Here is a 23599-nt window from a genome sequence, read left to right as displayed (position 1 = left end):
ACATCAGTAGCCATTGTCAGCTCCATCAATTTTAACCGTTTCCTCTTCATGATAATAGCCTTGACAAACTAACCAAGTGTTCTTGGCTGTTCTTCCGGATGAGAAATTTGTTTCTATGAAAGCATTGTGTGCGTAGTTGCCGTTTGTATTTGACAATTTAACAGCGTTCGCCGAGACTGTACACTCTGAAAATAGAGTGCAGTGCGTTGTTACTAAAATACGGCGAATCTGTGTTTGCTGCATCAGCACCAGTTCTCAAATCGGCGTCATTGGTTCCCGTGATTTTGCACTTTATTTCAAGTAGAAACTTTTGCAAATCAATAAAGTTGTTCCTGTCGCCAAAAACTTCTAATTCCAGCATTGGACCATCCGGTGAATATGATGGACCAACCTTTCGTCAAGAGTTGTGTGTGATGCTTCTACTGGCAATAAGTTAGTATTTATATTTCACTTTGAAAAAGAAATCTGACCGACCTCTCAGTAACGGTTGTTTTCTAAAAGATTGTTCGGGCTTTGACAGGACCACTCCGTTTCTGTTTTTTTATAAATACTGCCACCACGAATACCTCCTATTCGAGATCTTGAGCCACCAACTTGTTTCTTTACCGTTTTCTGAACAGTGGATTTGAGTGCTTCTTTAGGACTCTTCTTTACAGTTCTGCTTACAGTTTGCATGAGAATAACAACTTTCGTAGAAATAAAAAACAACATTATCACCTTAGTAGAGCTTATTTGGACCAAGTAACAGAGGCTTTCAGAAAAAATTCTTTAAAACCCTATTCAATTCCTTGCCTATACACATGAATCAGACTTCTACTCCACAAAACACAATCTGTCACCATCACTTTTCACGGTGAAATTTTAGAGAAGTTGGGGCAAGCCGTCACTTACAATCACCAACATCAGCTAGATTTATATAGCTCCAAAAGAAAGCTTCGTAATATGTTAGAACTGGAGACTGTTAGCGAGAATGTACATGTTCAAACTGGTTTCATACCAACCTTCGCTTTTAACTGATTTTTATGTATTTATCAGAACAGTTTTTATGCAGAACTTTCAATAATTTCTGATATTATTATTGGTAGATATGGCTCCCTGAATGTTGATAATGAGAATGTAAAAATTACCTTTCGATTGATTTAAAAAAACAATCCCAAATTTTTCAACAAAAACCAAGCAGTCTAGCTTCGGAGGAAAAATGCTACCAATTTATGAAATCAATTGATACTGAAAATTTTAATTGATTAACTTGTCCTACATCATATACTTAGCAAACTGTAGTAAAACATCATCATTCATTTAGTGTACATATGGATAGCTATATGTGAAAATAATATGAGTAATATAAATACAAAAGAGTCCACACAGTTTTGAGTTTGGGTTCTGAATTGGCTGTAATCTGAGGAATCGTAGCAGTCGAGTGTATATAAAGTGGTAGCAACCCAGTGCCTGTTTAAGTGGATCAGCAAAGTATATAATTTTTTTAATAAATACAAATCAGTAGCCAATGACTAACCGATGATGTTGATAATGAGGCATTGACCACAGCCAAGCAATTATCTGGCAGTCTAGGAAAATTATCAGCTGCAAAAACTCCACAAAACTCGTGCTTCAGATAAAACATTTTCTTATTGGACAACTTATCTCAAAATTATCCACCAACCGGATATGTAATAACCGAGTTTTTTGTAACTTTTCGTTCAGTGTTGACAATAAAATTTGAACTTCGTTCCCCTAGGAATAAAATTTCAACGTTGTCACCCAAAGGTGTTCCAAAAGTGAGCTCCACTGAAATTGAACAATTTGTTATTTCAGCATGAATGAAATCGTGAGAAGCCTCCTGTGTTGAAGTAAGGTCGAAGGCCAAAATGAAGTGATTTGTCTAATAGGCTAGGGGAATGCCATGACCACCTTTATCAAGAAAATCTAGAGCTTCAAGCGTGTTGAAGTAGACAGGTTGATCTGAGATTGTTGAAACAGATGTTCCAACAACCGGTAGTCCATTTCGATAAATCACTATTTCATTCAAATTGAATTTCTGGTAATCGAAAGGATTCGTTCGTTTAGTTCCTAAACATGACTGATTATTTGACATTGCAATAATCATTCTTCGAACCGGTTCTTGAGAGAAGATGCCTTCTTGACTCCAACTTCGGGTGTCAAGAGTGGCAAGAAAAATTCTGGGCAACACATTCGTGTACTGATAGACAGCTGGTGTTTAAAGCAAAGTTTTTTTCAATCGCAGACAACACATGAACAACCACGGTAATTTTGCGCACGTAACGATTTGCGTCAACAATTTCTGCTCTGTGACGTTTACTAGATTCGGATATGACGGTAAAATCGTTTGGTGACCTTCTGAAGGAGATGCGTACGGTAACACCACTGAGAATATGTTTGTCACAGGTCAATATATCACAGGCCGGTTTTCCAAGGAGAAACATTCCAGAGAGTCGGCAACTGAAGTTTTTCGGGCAGCAACATAAGTAGCTATTGTCAGCTCCATCAATTTTAACCGTTTCCTCTTCATGATAATAGCCCTTGACAAACTAACCAAGTGTTCTTGGCTGTTCTTCCGGATGAGAAATCTGTTTCTATGAAAGCATTGTGTGCGTAGTTGCCGTTTGTATTTGACAATTTAACAGCGTTCGCCGAGACTGTAAACTCTGAAAATAGAGTGCAGTGCGTTATTGCTAAAATACGGCGAATCTGTGTTTGCTGCATCAGCGCCAGTTCTCAAATCGGCATCATTGGTTCCCGTGATTTTGCATTTTATTTCAAGTAGAAACTTTTGCAAATCAAAAAGTTGTTCCTGTCGCCAAAAATTTCTAATTCCAGCATTGGACCATACGGTGAATATGATGGACCAACCAAGAGTTGTGTGTGATGCTTCTGCTGGCAATAAGTTCGTATTCATTTTTCACTTTGAAAAAGAAATCTGACCGACTTCTCAGTAACGGTTGTTTTCTGAAAGATTGTTCGGGATTTGACAGGACCGCTCCTATTCTGTTTTTTTATGAACACTGCCACCACCAACACCTCCTATTCGAGATCTTGAGCCACCAACTTGTTTCTTTACCGTTTTCTGAACAGTTGATTTGAGTGCTTCTTTAGGACTCTTCTTTTTGGTGACAACGTTAACAATCTCTGGTGCCGCCTGTACAAACAGTTCCCTTACAATCTTTTTAGCAACAAGCCACAAAACTTTTTAGCTATCGCTATGGCCGCCCTACCAATTCCAGCTGCTAAAGCCCCAAAACCACTAACTCGTTGACGATAGTGTCCTACAATGTATGGTGAAACTGATTGATGTTGATAGTACGCTTCCATTTAATTAAAATTTCTAAGGTTTAAAGTCAGAATAACTTTACCTGCTCCTCTAAATGGAACAAATTTACCAGTTTCGGTTCTCAACTGAACCTCAATACACTGAAAAAATGTTTGACAATTTCTTATACTCCAAATTGCTAAAAACTATTCTATGTGTGGGTTCAATTTAACAAAAGCTACCGATTTTCAGGCTTTGTTTTGAATCAATGACACGACTCAGCTGAGCTTTTGTTTCTCCAATGTGCTGATACTCAATTATGTTGCTGTATACAAATATCAATTGTTTTCCTGCAACCAGATTAAAAGGGTAATCAGTAACAAAAGCTTTCTCTTCTTCACACATTGCCAAATTGTCAAAGGAATCGATCATTTTATAGCCAACATGAGTGCCTGAGCCATATTTGATTCCTCCAAAGCCCAGAATTCTTGGTATTTCTTCGTCAGGAAATGTAATGCCTTCATTTTTGCCAAAGAGAAGACCAAAACGACTGATTTTATTGTACTGATGACTGAATTTAGTTAGACCAGTCACTGTCTGGATGGTTTTTATCAGGTGTTCCAAGTTCTCATAGCGTCCGGCATTGATAAAAACTGTCTCTTCTTTGTATGGTTTTAAGACAGCACCAGATGGAATACTTCTCTGATGGTTTTTGTTACCTTGAGAGGAATACTTTATGATTCGAGTGCTATTAACTTGGTTGATTCTGGATGGGAACATAATTTCACTCAAAGCTACTCTCCAATCACCTTCCATTATAAAAGTTTTTAAAGTTAGCCAAAGTATTCTTTGGAAAGATGTCCATAGAAGCTGATGAAACTAAACATGGTAAACTCATTTAAGGTTTTGGGAACATTTCGCTATTGTCAGCAACTTTCACTGATTCCTACTGATAGAACTTTGTTCGGATCAATTTTTGTTACACGGTTCCGACTGTGAAATGTATGAATATGTCCATTTTTCTTCAAGATACTTGTAAAAATTAATGTTTAATGAGCGGATGTTCTTTTTAGCGAAAGCAGTCTTCTTTTCGCTGAAAATTTGATAAATTTCAATGTTTCTCCTCCGGCAAACTGTTTTGAAATTTCCAACATACTCTGTTCCAGCATCCACCCAAACTTTTTCTCGGCTGTTTGCTGTTTATGATTAATCATTTGTTTGAAGGCTTCAGCTGTTGTTGCATATTTTGATTTGAGTGGTCCAACACGTAGATAGCGTGAAATACAGTCAAAAGCAATCAATAAGTAATTAATACCTGCGTTTTGTTTTTAGTTTGTCCACGTGTTCCAATTCAAGAGACCAATTTCATCAATGTCATATGCAACATTCAAACGTGCGCAACTTTTTCCAAACCCTTTATAATTTATGTGAGAATTCTTGGTCGCTAGAAACCGTGTCGTTTTGCGAGGTTGTATTTTTTCTTAAATTTGAACGCTTCCAAACGCAGCTGGCCCTTTTGTGTACATCAACTGCAGCAATTTTTCTTCACTCGTTGTAAGATTCCCATTGTTTTTCCTTCTGTATACTTGCTTCGCACGGAGTTTCGAAACCTTCCTCTTCTCTTTCGTCAGTGTCACTGCTGCTTTCGTCTTCATTGGGGAGTGCTCTGCTGGACTGTTGCTGCTGGTTGTCAAGTTTTTGAGGCTTTGGGCGCTTTTGTTTCTGTAATTTCTTGACTTTTTTCATTTTGTTGCGGTTTCTGGAGAATTTTTCCTGATTGAAGTTTGAGCATTGCTGTTAATTATTTGTTCCTCCTTTTATTTGTAACACTTTTAACAATTCAAAATAATTGGGAGTGTCAATTTTCTTTGTTGGTTGCTGTAATTTGTACAAAAAAGCGAATGCGTTTATGTCAGTGGGACGGTTGTCAAAGAGTAACTTCTCGTTTTCACCAATAAATACAACATCAGGTTTTTTAATTAGATCTACAATATTTTTTTGTACAAGTATTTTGAATGACGCAAAAGAGATAATGTTTGCCCGTCTATTTGAATTTCCGACCCGATTTTCGTCAACAACATCAACACCAGAGTCTTCTTCCGACAGTTTTTCATTGATGTGCACTTCATTGTTCATTTGATCGCATTCTATTTATAATTGACAGCTGTGCCGATTTGTTTTACGTCAGGATATTCTAAGACCTGAGTTTGGTATGGTTGATTTTTCATGTAGACTTTTTTCGGAACTCAAATAAACTCCTCGACAGGTGACACTTTCTACTCTTTTATGATTGACTCAAATACTGGTAGCAAAAATGAATAATGAGACGAACCAAATCAAAACCTGTTTTGTGAGCAGTATTCCTCTCTTCTTTTCAACCGAAACCTTTTTACGAAGAACAATCCTGAACACGTTTCCGTATTGTATTACATTATTGATCTGAACTTTCACATGTCCTCTGATGCCGTTGACATCAGACAGTACCAATACAAATCAATTCAGACAGTACTAATACAATTTTTTTTCTTCGGAAGTGCGGAGAAATTTCCACAGCTCAGGATCAGATAAAAAATACCATTCGCTTTAGTATAAAGAACCTTTTCTCTTTCATTTGATATTTGAGTTATATCGGCTTTGTCTGAAGGTATGCAGAACACCGACGGTCCAGGCACTGTAATGTTTGAACAAAATCGTAGACAGTCAAAGTTTTTGGATCAGGATCAATCAATAAGTGTTCAAAATTTTCTCTTAATGCTACTTCATAAAAATTTTTCAAAAAATGAGTAAGGTTCAGTTGCTTACCGAGAAACTCGACTTGCTGAACGTCACGTGGTGCTTGCTCTTGTGTCGACCGGCGGTAGCCAGCTTGACAAACTCCTTGCTGGTGAAAATTTCCTCGCAGGAATCGTCAAATATGCAAAAAATCTTCAGTATTTTGCAAAAACTCCAAGTGTGTGAATTTTTGAAAACTGTTTGAATGCTGGTCAACTTGTGAGTATTTTGGCTGCATTTCGTGGTAGAAAACAACATTTTTAAACTTTGGATAAAAGGTGTTTCCTGCTATTATTCTGAAAATTAAATTCGTTTTATCACAACCCGACGGACCTACCACGGCCATGAAAAATCTTTCACTGGTAGAGATTATTTTGTTGATAATCGGTGGTTTAATAAGATAAATCCATCTAAACTCGATAGAATCGAAATCCAAACTGAGGTTTCCTCACAAGTTGGTTTAAGCACAGTCAATTTTACAAGGCAAAGAACTATTAGCATCAAAATAACAAACAATTAGAGAAAAAATACAACTTCCGATCGTGGTAATGTTATCTGATTACAGATTTCTCAATTAGATTTACCATTACCGTCTCTTTCGAAAAGAGTCTCTTGTACAACTTGATTAACTGTTACTTGTTCCATCGCAAAAAAATGAGTATAAAACAATAATTTGAACTTTTTTAATGATTTACATAGAATAGTTCAGAACAATTATATTATGATCGCTCAAAATTTCATTCATGAGCACTGTGAAACATGCAAGCAGTCTTGTAGTGTTTTTCATAGTAAATAATTTCTTTTGGCCTTGTCCGTGTTTACAAGATCTTGAATCTCATCAGGCAGCATTTCATCGTTTTTATCTACTTCTTTTCCAGTTGGATGTTTCGATATTAATCGAGGTTTCGGAGGCGAGACTTTGTGTTGACAATCCGACATTTTCTTTTTTCTGAAATAAAAGGTTCGATGTAAAAAACCAGGTGTGTATTCGGACGAATTTCCTCCTTTGTCAATAACACCCTAACTGTTCTCGGACGAACTTGAGAACCACTTTTTATTCTTTCTCCTTTGCAAGTTGAAAAGTTCAGTGTCCCCTCCTTCGTGATCAAGGCGCAAAGAGTCGAATTCACTGACAAGGGTGCTTCCACTTTCGTCAATTCCTCTCATTAGTCAACCAGTCAAAATAGAAACAGGCCTTTTCCCGTGCACAATGATTGTTGACGCTACCACGCTGTCTTGAGCTATGATTCACACAGTTGACTGTAAAAAAACTAAGATATTTTAGGACACTCTAGATTATTTGAATTGATTACTGGACAATCGAGCAATTCCGATAAAAGCTGAGTCTTTTCAAAACCTTTATCGTAAAAAACCGCTCTCTGGTTAATTAACCGAACGCTTTGAACAATTTGTGTCAGACAAAAGCAGGGATAATTTTCTGGATTAGAGTTCCACTCTAAGCCAGTAAGATTTTAGATTCATTAACCAATTAGTTAAAGTTTTCTGCGGATTTGTCAAATCGGAAAATTTTGATGGTGGAGAAAACAAAACAATTGTTGTAACCCTCAGTACATACATCAAACTCCTTAACAATGAACTTTACTTTCCTGTGACGGAAACCTTCAAAGTCTAACAAAACTGTTTTACTGCTTAACTTTCCAACAAGTAATAAATTTTTGAGTGCAAAACTTTGATATACAAACAAAAAGAATTCCTGTCAGATGTTCAGTAAAGCAACTATTAAGCTTCCAGGGAAGCATGTACGACAGCCGGGTCCTTCAGTGTAGAGCTCGTGGATGAAACCACCAGCGTCATGCAAAATTGCATGTAATCGTAGAATTTTCGAATTGTTTAGGTACGAATCTAAAGAAGTTATCTATTCCAATAAGTCCTCCGTATGGTCAAACATTCCTTTTGACTGAAGTATTCACTTGCTGCCAAAAAATAGTTCAATCTTACCAAATTTTTGGTTAAGTTGTGGCTAAGTACAAATACTTCTCATGAATGTTTTTCAAACAATATCTACAAACAATTGGTTTATCAAGATGCATTGCGAGTTAGATTGAAAGCGACTGAAACTAAAAAAATAGAGACTTTTAATTTTCTCTTCGGAGAAATCAGATCAATCTAATTCATAGAGGAAGAGATTGCAAAACTATTTGTCTGCTGGAGCTGAAAGCGTTCAAAGTAATTAAATAGTTTTTCATGTTTTCCTAGATATTTCCGAAAACAGTAGCTTTTTCATTCAAAATGTATTCATTAGAAAGTCAAGACACGCCAAAACGAATTTGTTTTTTATTTCCGTTTCACAGCATCAGTGTGAACACAAGGTACTGTAGCAACAAAAAACAACTAAATTAAAAGGTTCAATATTGATTATAAAAATAGCTTTGCGGAAAGATACCAGCTGGTGGGGATTACACTAAAAGTTTCAAATCTTGTGTTTATTTTAGAAAAGGAGAGTACATGTAGCATAAAAACTGCAGACATTAAAGAAAATATCTCATCCGTATACATTAACCTTTTCAGAGCACAAATTTTTCTAAACAGTGGCAGAACTAACACCTACAAAATAAGTGTTCGATTTTTCGCACAAACCAGATTCTTCAAATTTATTACTTTAAATATAAAATAATTATATTCTGTCTGATTTGCTGACAAATGTATTGATATTTTTTGCGCTTTGATAATTCTTGTCAATAAAAACTATTCAGATTACATCACCAGTAATTAACTCAATTTTTTTTACCATTTTCTTCTAAAATTTCTTTAAGTATTTTTTTGGTATATTTTCCAGTCTTCAACAAGTTATTCAAGTCCACTTAAACGTGTGTAAACAGAAAAAATTATGACTGACTTCCTAAAATGTTTCCCATTGCAATCATACTAAAAGAAAAATCTACCAGTAGTCGAACAATTGCGTACGAGACTTTATAAAAAGAAAATATTATTGTTCAACAGGAGTATCAATGTGAAGAATGGAAAACTGTGAAACACATGGCATTGCCTTTCATTAATTTCGATTTCAGTCAATCTTCTAAATTTGAAAACGCTTCACTTAAGCGAGCTCAATATACTCTGGAATTTGTTGCGGGTTACACTCGTGAGTTAATAATTGACTCAAACGTTCTGGCAGATGACATTAGAAGAATTCTCTATGATTACGATGTTCCAGAAATATCTATCTACGAAAATCAGGAAGAGTTTTGGTAGGAACTTGAACTCATTGAAAACTTTTGGAAAATCCCAGCTATTATTGAAAGTCCAGAATCAACAACCATCAACTTAGAAAACTCGATAACCTCTACAGTAATTACAACAAGTGTAATCAAAAGACCCGAAAGTAGTACGCTTGTGGCAACCAACAGTCTTGAGACGCCGCCCGTCAGCTCTTGTCTTCGTCCAAAAAAACGTTAACTCTAAATGAGTCTGTTAATATCCCAAACAGTTATAATCTTACGAATTGCATTTGCTCAACCTCAATAAACTACTTATATTGCAATAAAACATTGTTTGTTGTTTTTTTAATGTCGTGATTGTTTGTTGATCTCTCTAGTTTTCTCTCTTTTGATGGTTAAAAGTATCTTCTGAGAAAAAAAAAATTACATTCATGGTGATAAATGTAATGTTTTCCTGGTAGTACTCAAGTTTTATCCAAATAATTTATATATGTTACGTCAAGCGCAAGACATATACAGATGATTTGCTTCCTTAATGTCTCTGTCTTTTTTAGTAGAGTAACAATTGTTCACACAGGCAGCTACCGAACGTCTTTCTGTACGGATAGTATCGTGAGAAAAGACAAAGGAACAATCGTCAACCACTGACATAGTTTGCTTACACATCAAACTCTAACTTAAACTCTCACAAATTCCTATAAGTCTGCTCTATTGCTATACAAGAACTGCGTTAAAAAATAATAATAAAACCACCCAATGCAGACAGTTGAACATGTAAACTTATTCAGAAACAGTTCATTGACACTCTCGGTCGATCGGTCTTCCTATCTCGTGTAAAACGACCTTCGGTAGTGACTATAGGGGTTAGTCAAAGTATACATTTAATTCTAAAAATAGATTGGTGACACAGATAGTTCTAACAACAGCACAGCAGCAACCACTCACCTCCTTGGTGGGCTAAAAGAGGATTTGAGCGGACAGATTCATAGCAACAGACATAAAGAATACCATATATACTCAACAAATTTTTCAACTAGCTGATGAGCCGTGATTGATGACAATTTATGATGATAAAACATTTGATATAATTTTAATGCCATGATGTTCACAAAAAGTTGACTTTTAAACCTGAAAACCGGTGGAAAATGTATTTCACGCAATTTTAACAATTCAACTCAAAATTTTCGAATTTTCCCAAAATTTTTCAATTTTTTTCGATGATGAGGCTCACGAGGCACGATGCGGTCAACAAAAAATTGTCTCTGAGAGTTGAAACCGAGCGCAAAATGCATTTCACAGAATTTTAAAACAAAATTCATGCAAAATTTAAAGCAAAATGCATTTCACACAAAATTTTCGATATTTCAATTTTTTTTCCAATTTTTTTTTACTGATGAGGCTCACTTGGACTGATTATAAAATGACAACCACCAAAATAGCAGTGATAATTCCCAACTAACACCCAAAAACAAGCCAAACCCATCAAAAACGTCTAAAACTAACAAAATTTACCAAAAATGTGTCTTCCCGGAACGCTCTGTTTGCAACGGGGGGGGGGGGGGGGGCAGGGGGTTGGGGTGTTGCTGACACTGTAAAATTTTCGAAATGTTGGTAGTTTTTGGCGTTTTGCACCTCTTGCCAAAACGCCAAAAACTACCAACATTTCGAAAAAATTTTTCGTTTGCAAACACAGGGTTACACAAATGTCCCCCCCCCCCCCGTTGCGTGCGTGCCCAGGAAGACACTATACTACAATGACACACGTTCAGAATGATTGCTTCTCATTCGAGAGCAGTTAAAAATTTTAGATATGAACTGAAACCTTTCATGAACCCGAATTATACTTCATCGTCGAGTTAATGAGGCCTGAAAAAACAATACTAAGTAATAGTACAGCAGAGAACATGAAAAACGGAAACACTAATAAACCATAAATATGCATCAATTCAAACCAAAACAACCTCAATTAGGCCTCATCAGAGCGCCAATGAAATCGACCATTAATTACATTATATAATAGGATATGAACAACTCTAAAAACGGACGAAAACCAAGAATTTGGCATTTTGAAAAGTGTCAAAGTCGATAATAAACGTTACATATGAGCTGAAACTGTTCAATATATACAATTATGTTTCATTGCAGTTCAAAGCTGTTACAAGCAATTTCACGCCCTGAAACTTTTTGCTCTGCGCTCCTTTTAGTACTCCAATATGACTAAAAGTACTACTCTATTTCGACTTCATTGACAACAAGAAATCGAAAAAGTGAGATATAAAAAAAGACGGCACCAATACAATCCCAAATTTGAATTAAAAGAATCATGGCCTCTATAATATCCGGCAGAGCAGAGGAGGGCGGCCATTAAAAAAACATACCCACTGTTGTCTTCCATAGCCACAATTGGGATTGAAAGCAGAAAATAATGAACACAAAAAACTGATTTTAGAAATAAAATAGACAGATCGACCACCAGTCCTTTAATAGACCACTAGACTTTTTGGGTTAGCTTCGGACTGTCATTTTTATGAGACACATAAGCTCTATAAGGAGAAAGCCCTGATAGAGCTTTTCAAAATTAGGATCTTTTCCGTTTGTGCCCCCTCAGCTTAGTAGGCGCATACTATTTGCAGCCCCCAGATGCACGTTAAATATTTGGGGGGCACAAACGGAAAAAGTACCAAAATTAATATTCGAAATCAAAAACTCAACACTAATAATCAAGAATTAGGGCATATATGTTTGGCACTACTTAGATGCACATTATTGACCTTTAATAAGTAAATGTTCATAAAATTTGAAGTTCCATAAATGAGTTCAGAAGTCAATTTTTGAGTGAGGTAAGTCATTGAAAAGGTCAATTCCAAGAAGTCAGGGTAAGACGAAACAAAAATCTGTTAGACGAAGTAAAAAAACATAACAGGACAAGTCCTGACGAACAATTCAAAGAATGTTCATTGACTAAACAAACATCTAGACCTAAAGAGGACTATGAGCAAATTGGAAAAACCATTTTAAAAAAAAAACAGATAAAAAATTTAAAAAAAACAGAAAATCAATGTCAAAATGTCGCATGTCAAAAAAGAAATCATTCGGAAAAACGGAAATGTGGTTCTAAAAACCAGGCCTAGAATGAACTACGAATGAATTGGGAAAACCATTTAGAAAAAAATCCGATCCAAAAAATCGAAAAAACAGTAAAAATCAGAGTGAAAATGCCGCATGTGAACAACAAACCACTAGCTAGAAAGCTAATTTTTGTTCAAACACCGTTTTCTCACTCTACTTTAAAATTAGATCGAAAAAAATTTACGCCGCAAAACCACTCGTTTTTTTGCTCCATTTCCTGTTTCGGCGTGACCAAAATCACCACTCCAATTTGACTTCAAAAATCATGAAAATGTGTGAACAGATCTTAACAAAAAGACAGCGCCCAATACAATTCAAATTCTTTGAATTGTAAAAGAATTTAGGAGCGCTATAATAGCCGCCTAGAATTAAGGACGCGGCTATTAAAAAGAGAGCTATCTCGATGTCATTTTGTAGTTGAACATACTAATGTTTCTTAGTGGGAGGATACAGAGGCTACTATCAATAACAGTAAGCGTTGGAGATTGCAACTGAGAACAAAATTAAGTATCGCGCATTTAAAATTGAGTTTTAACGGTTTATCCTGTACCTATTTCTGGATTCGTTTTTTAATACTGAGTCTGTTCATTTTGAACTATTTTGCCGTGCAACTTCTATCTAAAAGCAGTTCCAGCAGAATTAGAGCAAAATCAATATAGCCTAGAGAAGTCAAAACGATTTCACAACTGTGAACAAGCTGTGAACTAAGCTGAAATCAAAACTGAGGTCAAATTTTTATTCGACGAATTAAAAAACACTGCCAAACGACTCCGGAACCCACTCAAAGTACGCATTTCTTTAGTCCCCAACCAACCACTTAATGAAAAAAATGAGCCTGCTGATTAAGTCTACGAAGCTTTTAGAAACAGTTTAGAAAGCGTTAAAAGAGGAACGAAAACACGAGAACGGCCAAAAAATATATATGGAAAATAAAATTCTATCCCAAGTTGCGCCAACAAAACCAAAATAGCCAAAACAAACTGCAAAAAAATAAACTGCACTCAATAGCTGACCAACCGTTGACAAAAGAAATACGAGAAACACTAAACAACAGAGAAAACCAAGGAAAAGGAAAAAAAAACTGTTAAACTGAAAAAGTTAAAAAGCAACTTCTAGATTGTTATTCTGGCACACGTTTAGCAGATTCTTCAACTAGATCAGTGCAGTACGCAACTCCGGTCGGAGAAACCGTAAACAACAAAAGGCGAACAATGAAAAACCGAAAAAGAAAATACAAATCTATACCTTTTTATAAGTAAACACTGCAATGTATGAAACCATGAACTGTCAAATCTGAGCAGTAAAATCTATATAATAGCTCTAGTAGTATCTCTAGGCTAAATAGTGAACAAGAAAAGCTATTGCCAAAGGCTTAGTTCATCAGAAATAGGCAACAAAAGCTTTCAAAAAGACGAAAATAGGCAAAATTTGTTTAAAAATATCATTTTTTAAGCAAACGCAACTCAGATTAAAATTTATTTTATCAAAAGAAACTAAATGACTAAAATAATTACGATTAACCAAAGAACTCCCCACTTACTATGAAATGACCTTGATGGCAAAATCGTGATGGCAAAATAGTTCAAAATTTGACTAAAATTATGTTATTTTGTTGATCGTTATTTTGAAAGCCTTATCATAAAATCAAAAATCCTCTAAACGGACTAATGCTAGCTGAGTAGATTGAAATAATCACCATTTTCCGATAAAAATATGTTCAAACTACAAACTGCTTTGAAAAATCCTACCGTGATCAGCAAATTTTGCTCGGTTGGCGAGTTTTTTCACACCTACTTTTCTTGCACTCTCCCAGAATAACGCATGAACAAAAACGACTCTAAATTCTCTCTGCTTTTGACTTTTCTTCAACAGATTGACGAAAACACTTCTCTTAACGTGCGTCATTTGACTTCTTCTAAAACACATACTCAATATAGAAGTCGCCGCTTAAAAAATAGCCGGAAGAACTCCTGAAACAACCCATAGTAGAAAACTGACTAACCTCACTGATATGATACACTTCCTACTTTATTATACTAAACATCATAAAACAATAACAGGAAAATTAATATGAAATTTAACAGGCAAAAACTGATGAAGCATCTGAACAAATCTGCACAAGTTGCGACTTTAAAACATCAATTGGCAAAATAACTTGCAAGGCGGTTAGTTTATTTAATTAAAAGAGCAATAATTGACTAAAACAAAATAGTTCATATAGAAAACCGACGGAAAGGAAGAGGTGGTAAAAAGCTTCCTCCCAACCATTATATTTAGGTTACAACTATTATTAATTCATCCGCTCAAGCATTCAGGCTGCCAGCACCTGGCTGAAAGATCTGAAGCAACAAGAAAGCGAAGAACCAAAAATACTTGAAAAACAAATTAGAAATTTCTAATGTTCATTCCAATGAGAATCCGTTGTCTAGCTTTCAACTATCATTTCAGAGTAGTCAATTCACCCATGGAATCACTTTTGATTAAGGAATAACTGATCGAAACAACTTTGATTGAAAAAAATTTGAGTTAAAACTTTAAAAAACTCTGGAACAGCTGCACGTGAACAAAAAATTCGCTCGCTTAGCGCAAATTAGAAATTTGTATTATTCATTCCAGTAAGAAGCGTTACTTCACTTATTCCTAGCTTTCAAGTGTCCCTTCAGAGTAGTTAATTCGCCCATGGAAACACTTTTCATTAAGAATTAACCAAAACACGACCAAAAGAAGCATAAAAGCGAACGAGATAGACACGAGAAAAACAAAAACTGATTTAAAAAATATTACTCAAAGTTACTCAATTGTCTTCAACAAAAACCTCTACTCAATAAGATCAAACCGAGAATCAACAAAAAACGTTAGAGCGACTGATTTGAACAACAAACTCCTGAAAAGCAATAAAATGAACAACAAAAACTGCTAAAAATCTTAAAACGAATCAAAATGTTTAACATAACAAAAACCTAAATTAAAACTTAAATTTTCCTTCAAAAGGTCAAAAAATTCCAAACGCACTTTTACCAGCTAGGATAACTGATCAAAACATCTTTGATTAAAAATATTTGAGTTGGAACTTAAAAAAAACTCTTTGAAAAACTGTACAAGAACAAAAAATTCGCTCACTTAGCTCAATTTTTCACATCTAATTTTCTCGCTCTTTTTCTCTCAGAATAAAGCATGAACGAAAACCACTCTAAACTTTCACTTTATATTTGACTTTTGTTCAGCAGATTAACAGAAACACATCTCTTCACGTGTGTCATTTGACTTCCTCTAAAATCATCCGCAAATATACAAGTCACCGATTAAAAAATACCCGGAAGAAATCCGGAAACGACCCGAAGCAGAAAACTGACTAAACTCACTGGCATGATATACTTCCTACTTCATTATACTAAACACAATAGAACAATAACAGGAAAACTAACACGAAATTTAACTGACAAAAACTTGTAAAGCATAAGAAGATTATGGTTGCGATTGCTTAAAAAATCGCTTTTTATTAAGAATTAATGAAACCACGATAACAAGAAGCATAAAATCGAAAGAGATAGACAAAAAATACAAGAATTGATAAAAATTTACTCAACCTTACTCTATTTCCGTTAACAAAAACTAATCAATATGAGTATCAATTAAACTGAAGTCAACAAAGACGTTAGAGCGCCTGATTTGATCCATAAAACTCCTCAAACGCAATAAGGAGAACAAAAACTGATGCAAAAACAAATCAAATTTGACACTTAAAGTGTAATCTTTCCTTTAAAAGGTCAAAAATGATTCCAAATGCACGTATCAGTTTAGATTACTGAGGGAACGTCTTTGATTGAAAAAATTGTAGTTAAAACTAAAAAGCTGCTTTGAAAAATCTCTTGCCTTGCAAAAATTTTTTCACATCTTTTCTCTCTCTCAAAAACGCGAAATGAACAAAAAAACTGCTCTCTTCTCGCTGCTTTTCAGCAATTTGCCCTAAACACTGTTTTCACGCATTTCACTACCTGTTTCAAATACACTCCAAGAAATTACCGATAAAAAAGACGCCCTGTTGGAGCTGAGCTTGCGTAGGAAGTAAAAAATCAGCACAGATTCAAAACAGATCAAAATAAATGCGTAGGACGAAAACTATTACTGTGTTCTATTTTTATCCGGATTATCCATCCCCTTAGCGAGCAAAGTGTGCATAGCGAATCAGAAACAGCCGCGTATGCCACGTAAGCAAAAAAAACTGTCAACAAACTGAACAAAAATATCAACTCCAATTGTTTGTCAGCCTAGCAACTCGAGCTGGCACATAAACTCATTAAAATTCTTGAAATAATATAGTCTTGAGCAGTATATTTGTTACTGCGTCTTGCCAAAACCAAACAATTGAACAGTATAGGTGTTAAACTGTTACTGTATCTTGATACCAAAACTTGTCTCGAGCAATATTCTATCAAATATTGTGTCTTGTATCGAAAACGTCTCGAACAGTGAATTCAATTTTCTGTGTCCTGATTTCCACTCTTCAACTCGTGAGTACTCTGCGAAAACCGCAACGCACACACCTATGATTAAGTTAGAAACCAATTTTTCATAACACTTCTCAGGCATATATTTGTGCCTTAGATTTGTTTCATCAAAACGATTGAACTTGTAAACATATAGAGATCCCGTATTGTGTGATGTGTGGACCCAGTTCAATTGAGAAAAAAAACCAAAACTAAGTTAGTCAAATTAGTTAATGCAACGGTAAGTACAGCAGAACGGATAAGCAGTTACAAAAGCAAACTGCATAAACGAAGTATCCGGACAGACTTTGTAACCACTCAGAACGAACTGGGCGGTGTAAACATTTCTTTGTGAAACACAAGGAGAGCAGCCGTTACATTTGGTCCGCCGACCCGGACAGTGAAATACAAACTGCTGTCCAACTCAACAAGTGAAGTGTCAAAGGCATCCTCGAATAAAACAAAACTCAACAGGCAATTCAACGACGCAAAGTCAATTAGGCATAGTGCGTTAGAAGTTGAATAGCAAGTCTTAATTAAAGCAAATAAACAAAAGTACTGTAGAGATTCAAGCTGCAGTCACAAAGTACAAACGAAGTGACTCCGTCACAGAGTCAAGACATTTTGCATAGAAAGATTAGAAACTGTAAAAAAGAATCGAAGAAAACTCAGGAGGGCCAGGAGCTAATCAGAAACAACGACCAAACTCAAGACCATTTGTCAACAGATACCGAAGATTGAAAACTCTTATTGCATTCTTCTTCGGAAGCGAGCAAATATTCTTCGTGATCCCGAATTGTTTGAACGTAACGAAGCCGAACGACTAGATTTCTTACAAACATAAAACGCAGATTGGTTACCATACATTCACGGAGAAACAAACATGACGGATCAACAGAATCAAACCGCTCGGTTGACAAGCGATGCAGAACCAACTGCCGCTAAGAAATAACAGTCTGTTGTAGGAGTTTCTCAACGAACTGTCGAAAATGGGAAACCCAAACAGGACAATGATTCAAAGGCCTCCTCTGATAAACGAACAAAAAAGGCAGCAAAACTTGCGGCTTTAGAGAAAGACTTTGCATCAAAAATGAGGTTGAAGAGAACTAAATTTGATTTCAAAAGGAAAGAGCTTGAAATGGAGATGCAACTTTTTGAAGATGGTGCACTGAAACTGGAATACGAGAAAGAAGCTCTTGACGCAAGAGCATCAGATTCTGATGATAGTGCAGCCCCCAGTATCCGAAGTAGATCACCATTCAACTGGAAAACCCCGAAGAACAATGTTTCCAGTTGGCTCAATGACTCCAACTTGCACGATTATAGTTTCGAGCGTGCGAAAACCAGGATTGACCACAATTATCCCAGGGTAAGCTTCAATCGCGAAGGTGTACTTAAGTCACGGTCACCAAGGGAAGAGCGTGTCAGCTCAGCCCGGGAACAAGACAAGTCTGTGCGTAATAAACCAAGCAGTAGTAGTCAGCTACCTAAAGTGAAGTTGAGTTCATTCGACGGAAAAACCCTCGAGTGGCCAGAGTGGTCCAATATGTTCAGAGCAACGTTGTATATACCTGATCGCGATATACACAATCGCGATATACCTGACTCAGAGAAAATGAGCCACTTGAAAACCTTGTTGACAGGTAAAGCAAAGTCAGCTATATCAGGAACGGGCTATTCGGGAGAGTTTTACGCTCAAGCGTGGGAACTCCTGGGACGGAAGTTTGGGCGAACTTACCTAATTATCGACGCTCAGCTCAACACATTGCGCAAACAACAACCAATTCGAATGCACGACTCAACGGCTATAATTAATTACTCAATAACAATCAGCAACCTAGTTAATGTTCTGAAGCAATACAATTATGAGGGCGACCTGCATTCAAGTTCAACACTGCAAGTTGCAATTGAAAAACTGCCCCCAAATTTCAAAAAAAGTGGTTCATTTTCGTTGACGAGTGTCAAGAAGATAGACCCGACCTCACTCTCCTTGAAAAGTGGTCAGCTCGAAAGGCTTTTGTCCATAAAGGAATGCCATCAACCAAGAGCCAACGAAAGGAAGATGAGCGACCAAAAGCCAACAAGGAAAAACGATGCTTAAAATCGTCAATTGTTAGTGCGAGTTCGAAGGCAAACGGAACGAAGCAAAAGCAAAACAAAAACTGTCCCCTAGCGGATGGCACTCTAGCGGATAAAATATGGAACTGTCCAGTATTTAAGAATATGAATGTCACCGATCGCTATGCAGCAGTGAGAAAAGAACACTTATGTTATGGAAGTCTGGGGAAGGGCATGCAATCAAATATTGTAAAGTCCACCCGTGCGGTATAAATGGATGTACCAAAAAGCACAACAGACTGCTACACTCCGAAAACCAAATGGACGAGGGTAGTCACGCAGTTAATGTAAGCGCAGCAACAATCAACCAGAGTAACCAAGCTACCAGTTTTCTTCAAATAGTTCCGGTATCGGTTCAGAGCGGTGGTAACAGGTTGACTACCTACGCTTTCCTCGATAGTGGGTCAACAGTATCATTCATCGATCAAAGTGTCAAGGATCAACTACAAGCCAAAGGCACGGACGTTACCTTGAACATAGCTGGCATACATGGGACGCAAGATTTGAGGACAGAGAAGGTTCCTATCACAATAAAGGGACTACACTCAAAGGTGCATTCGATTGAAGCGTTTGCACACCCATCAATCTCGTTGGGAGATACAACATATGCTTACAAGGAACTGAAGAACAACTTCAGACACCTGAATGTTCTCACTAACAGAACATTCAACCTGATGGAAGTAGGCATCATACTTGGACAAGATGCGTACGAAATTCAACGTCCATTGGACTATAAGATTGGAACACGAAGTAAGCCTTTCGCCGTCTTAACAGAATTAGGATGGGTAGTCAGTGGTCCCATGAAAGGCAGGAAAAGTCAAAATGTCTGTCATTTCGCCTCCACAGATGATGTGAAATTGGCAGATAATATCCAATCATTGTGGGACATAGAAACTTATGCTTCCAAAATAAATGTTCCAAGTCAATCAAAGAAAGAGCAAGCTCAGAAGTTTCTAGAGAGCACAACAAAGTTCACAGGTGAGCGGTACGAAGTGCGCATGCTCTGGAGTGAACCAGAACCCAATCGTCCAAACAACTACGGCTCGGCCCTTGGTCAGCTCTACTCACTGGAACGAAGGTTCCAACGAGACCCAAATTTAAAAGAATTGTATCAACAGTCAAATGCTACAGATGTTGAAAAGGGATTTGCGAAGATCCTTGGTAAATCGGAAGTCAAAGGCACTTTCGGAAGGGAATGGTACTTGTCAAACCATCTAGTTCTAAACCCCAACAAACTGGGTAAAGTTCGCCGAGTTTGCAACGCTGCAGCAAAATGCAAGGATATATACCTAAATGACAAGTTGTTAGCCGGACCCGATCTACTACACGGATTGATCGGAACAATATTCAGATTTCGAGAAGGACCAATTGCCCTAACCACAGACATTGAATCAATGTTTCTGCAAGTGCAAGTTCCTGAACGGGATAAAAGCTGCTTGAGATTCCTGTGGCGACCAACAATGAACGAACCTGTGCAAATTTACGAGTATCAGCGTCATGTTTTCGGAGCGAAGAATTTACCAACATGTGCCAACTACGCTCTGAAGCGAGTAGCCATCGATAACGAGGACGAGTTCCCAATTGCAGCAAAAACAACCCAAAACAATTTCTACAAGGACGATTTCATCAAGTCAGTCGAAACACCTGAAAAAGCAATCAAGGTTTTCAAACAACAGCAACCTCTGCTCTCAAAACATGGATTTGAACTGAAGAAGTGGACCACCAACAGCGACGTGGTAACCAACGCATTCCCAGAGGACTTGATATCAATCAGCGACAAAAAGCAGGTTGAAGTCGAACCCAGCAAGGAAGGTTCAACCGTGCTTGGGCTTCAGTGGACGATTATCGATTATATTCTACAGGTTTGTAGAGGTACGAGCAAAAAAGTTGAGACCCCAATTACCCAAAGGAAGATTTCACCTCTAGTTTCATCAGTCTTTGATCCTCTTGGACCGTTTGCACCATTCAGTGTTCATATGAGACGACTCCTGAAGAGCATCTGGACCAAAAATGGACAGCATTTGGAAACTCAGTAGAACCTAACGAAAAAGAAGAGTTTCTGAAGTGGAAAGCGCAGCTTCCAGAAGTATCAGAAACCAGCATTGATAGAAAATACTTCAGCACAGCCAAAGACAAATGAGAACTTCATGTGTTTGCCGACGCATCTGAAGACAATGTGCGCAATGGCATATCTATGTTCAAAGCCTAAAGAATACTCAGCAGACTTTGTAACCGGAAAGTGCAGAGTCGCACCGATGCGACACCTTTCCATACCACGCTTGGAACTACAAGCAGCAGTGCTGGCGGTGAGACTTAAAGAAGAGATAGTGAAGGAACACGAATCGAAGATTCACAGTTGTAACTTTTGGACAGACTCCACTACTGTTCTGCAATGGATTCATAGCTCCCACCGTAAGCAACAGGTGTTTGTTGCAAACAGAGTGGCGGAGATTTTAGATAAAACTAAGGTTTCACAGTGGAATCATGTGAGTGGTATTAACAATCCAGCTGACATCGAGACACGAGCGATCAATGTTCACGAATGGCTCCATGGGCCGGCCTGGCTGAAGCAACGAGAACGAATGGCCTGAACAGGTGAAATTAACATTTGCTTCGGACGAACAAAACGACCAAATGGTCTTCTCAGCAAAGGTTGAAAAGAAGCCGATGATTCAGTGGGAACGATTCAGCAATTTCAATCGACTTGTAAATACAATGGCATACGTACAGCGCGTACTTAAAAAACACAAACCGGCAGCAAAAACACTAAGTGTTGAAGAAAGGTAGGGAACACAAGCAAGCATCTTCAGACTACTGCAGCAAGAACAGTTTGCTGAAGAGATGAAATCCCTCAAGGCTGAAAAAAATTCCAAAAATCAGCAAAATCCTCCAGCTTTAACCATTCATAGTCCAGCAAGGACTTACTCTTGCTCAAGGCAGAATAGGTAAAAGTCATTTGAACTTCGAAACCAAGCATCCAATACTGTTACATTGGAAGCACTATGTAGTTGAAATATTCTTGCGAAATGAACATAAGAATAGTCATCACGAAGGTACTGAACATGTCAGAAACAAAGTTCAGCAGAAATTCTGGATCCTAGGCATACGAAATGCTTTGAGATCGATCAGAAACAACTGCATTAGATGTCGAAAGGGAAGAGCCCAAACAAAGGCACCAGTAATGGCAAGATCTACCTGAAGAACGATTAGTCGCATCAACAGTGTTCTCGAATGTGGGCGTAGACTATTTCGGACCATTCACAGTAAAGATTGGTCGAAGAAACGAAAAGCGTTGGTGCTGTCTACTCACATGCCTTACTCTACGAGCGGTACATATAGAGATTGTACCAAAACTAGACACTGATAGTTGTCTGAACGCAATTATGCGATTCATTACTCGAAGAGGCAAACCGCTCAAAACTTCATTGGAGCTGAAAAAGAATTGGTAGAGTATATAGCAGCATGGAACAAGGAGCAAATTGAAGAACATCCGATTCAACATGATATCAGATGGTAGTTCAACCCACCTGCAGCACCACACTTCGGAGGAGTGTGGGAAAGACTGGTTAGGAGTTTGAAAACGGCAATGTACGCAGGCAGTGCTGGGCAATCGATTAGTCGCAGAAGATGTTCTGTCAACCACAATGTGTCTTGTTGAACAGACGCTGAATGCGAGACCACTGACACTGGTCAGTTCTGATGCTACCAATTTAGAAGCTATTACTCCAAACCATTTCCTACTTGGCAACAACAAACTTTGTTTACGGTATCTATCAAGTGCAGAGCAATCTGTTGATCATAGAAAGCTCTTCCGACAAACACAAGTTTACGCAGACCTCATCTGTGACAGATTCCGTAAAGAGTACTTGCCAACGTTGAACAGTCGAAAGAAACGGCAGACCACAACGGACAGAAGTCTTCAGCAGGGTGACCTTGTGTGGTTAGTGGAAGAAAGTGACAAACATGGATATTACGATCTGGGTCGAATAACCGAAGGATCCGACGGAGTGATTCGATCAGCGAAAATCCGAACGAAACACGGATACTACAAGAGGCCAGTAGTGAAGCTCGCTCCAGTACTACCAACTGGCGAAGATTTTTCACGAAGGAAAACAGGGCCGGCGATGTTGGAGCTGAGCTTAAGGAATAACAAAATTGTGTAGGAAGTAAAAAATCAGCACAGATTCAAAACAGATCCAAATAAATGCGTAGGACGAAAACTATTACTGTGTTCTATTTTTATCCGGATTATCCATCCCCTTAGCGAGCAAAGTGTGCATAGCGAATCAGAAACAGCCGCGTATGCCACGTAAGCAGAAAAAATTGTTAACAAACTGAACAAAAATATCAACTCCAATTGTTTGTCAGCCTAGCAACTCGAGCTAGCAATAAAATTGTTGAAAAAATATAGTCATGAGCACTATATTTGTTACTGCGTCTTGCCAAAACCAAAAACTAGAACAGTATAATTGTTAAACTGTTACTGTGTCTTGATACCAAAACTTGTCTTGAGCAATATTCTATCAAATATTTTGTCTTGTATCGAAAACGTCTCGAACAGTGAATTCAATTTTCTGTGTCCTGATTTCCAATCTTCAACTCGTGAGTACTCTTCGAAAACCGCAACACACACACCCAGGATTAAA

At 37.4% G+C, this 23599-nt stretch overlaps 1 protein-coding gene across 2 annotated transcripts in view; it reads right to left on the bottom strand.

Moving 5' to 3' along the window:
• LOC142349336 (WD repeat-containing protein 48-like) overlaps positions 1–23599 on the bottom strand; it is a 281832-nt gene that overhangs the window by 5428 nt on the left and 252805 nt on the right. The gene's annotated exons all lie outside the window — the stretch shown is intronic.

Source organism: Convolutriloba macropyga, chromosome 11 (genome assembly GCF_964194025.1).
Source record: "Convolutriloba macropyga chromosome 11, txConMacr16.3, whole genome shotgun sequence".
NCBI classification, from domain to species: Eukaryota; Metazoa; Xenacoelomorpha; order Acoela; family Convolutidae; genus Convolutriloba; species Convolutriloba macropyga.
The sequence above is the reverse complement of the archived record's forward strand: the minus strand, read 5'-3'. Positions and strand labels throughout refer to the sequence as shown.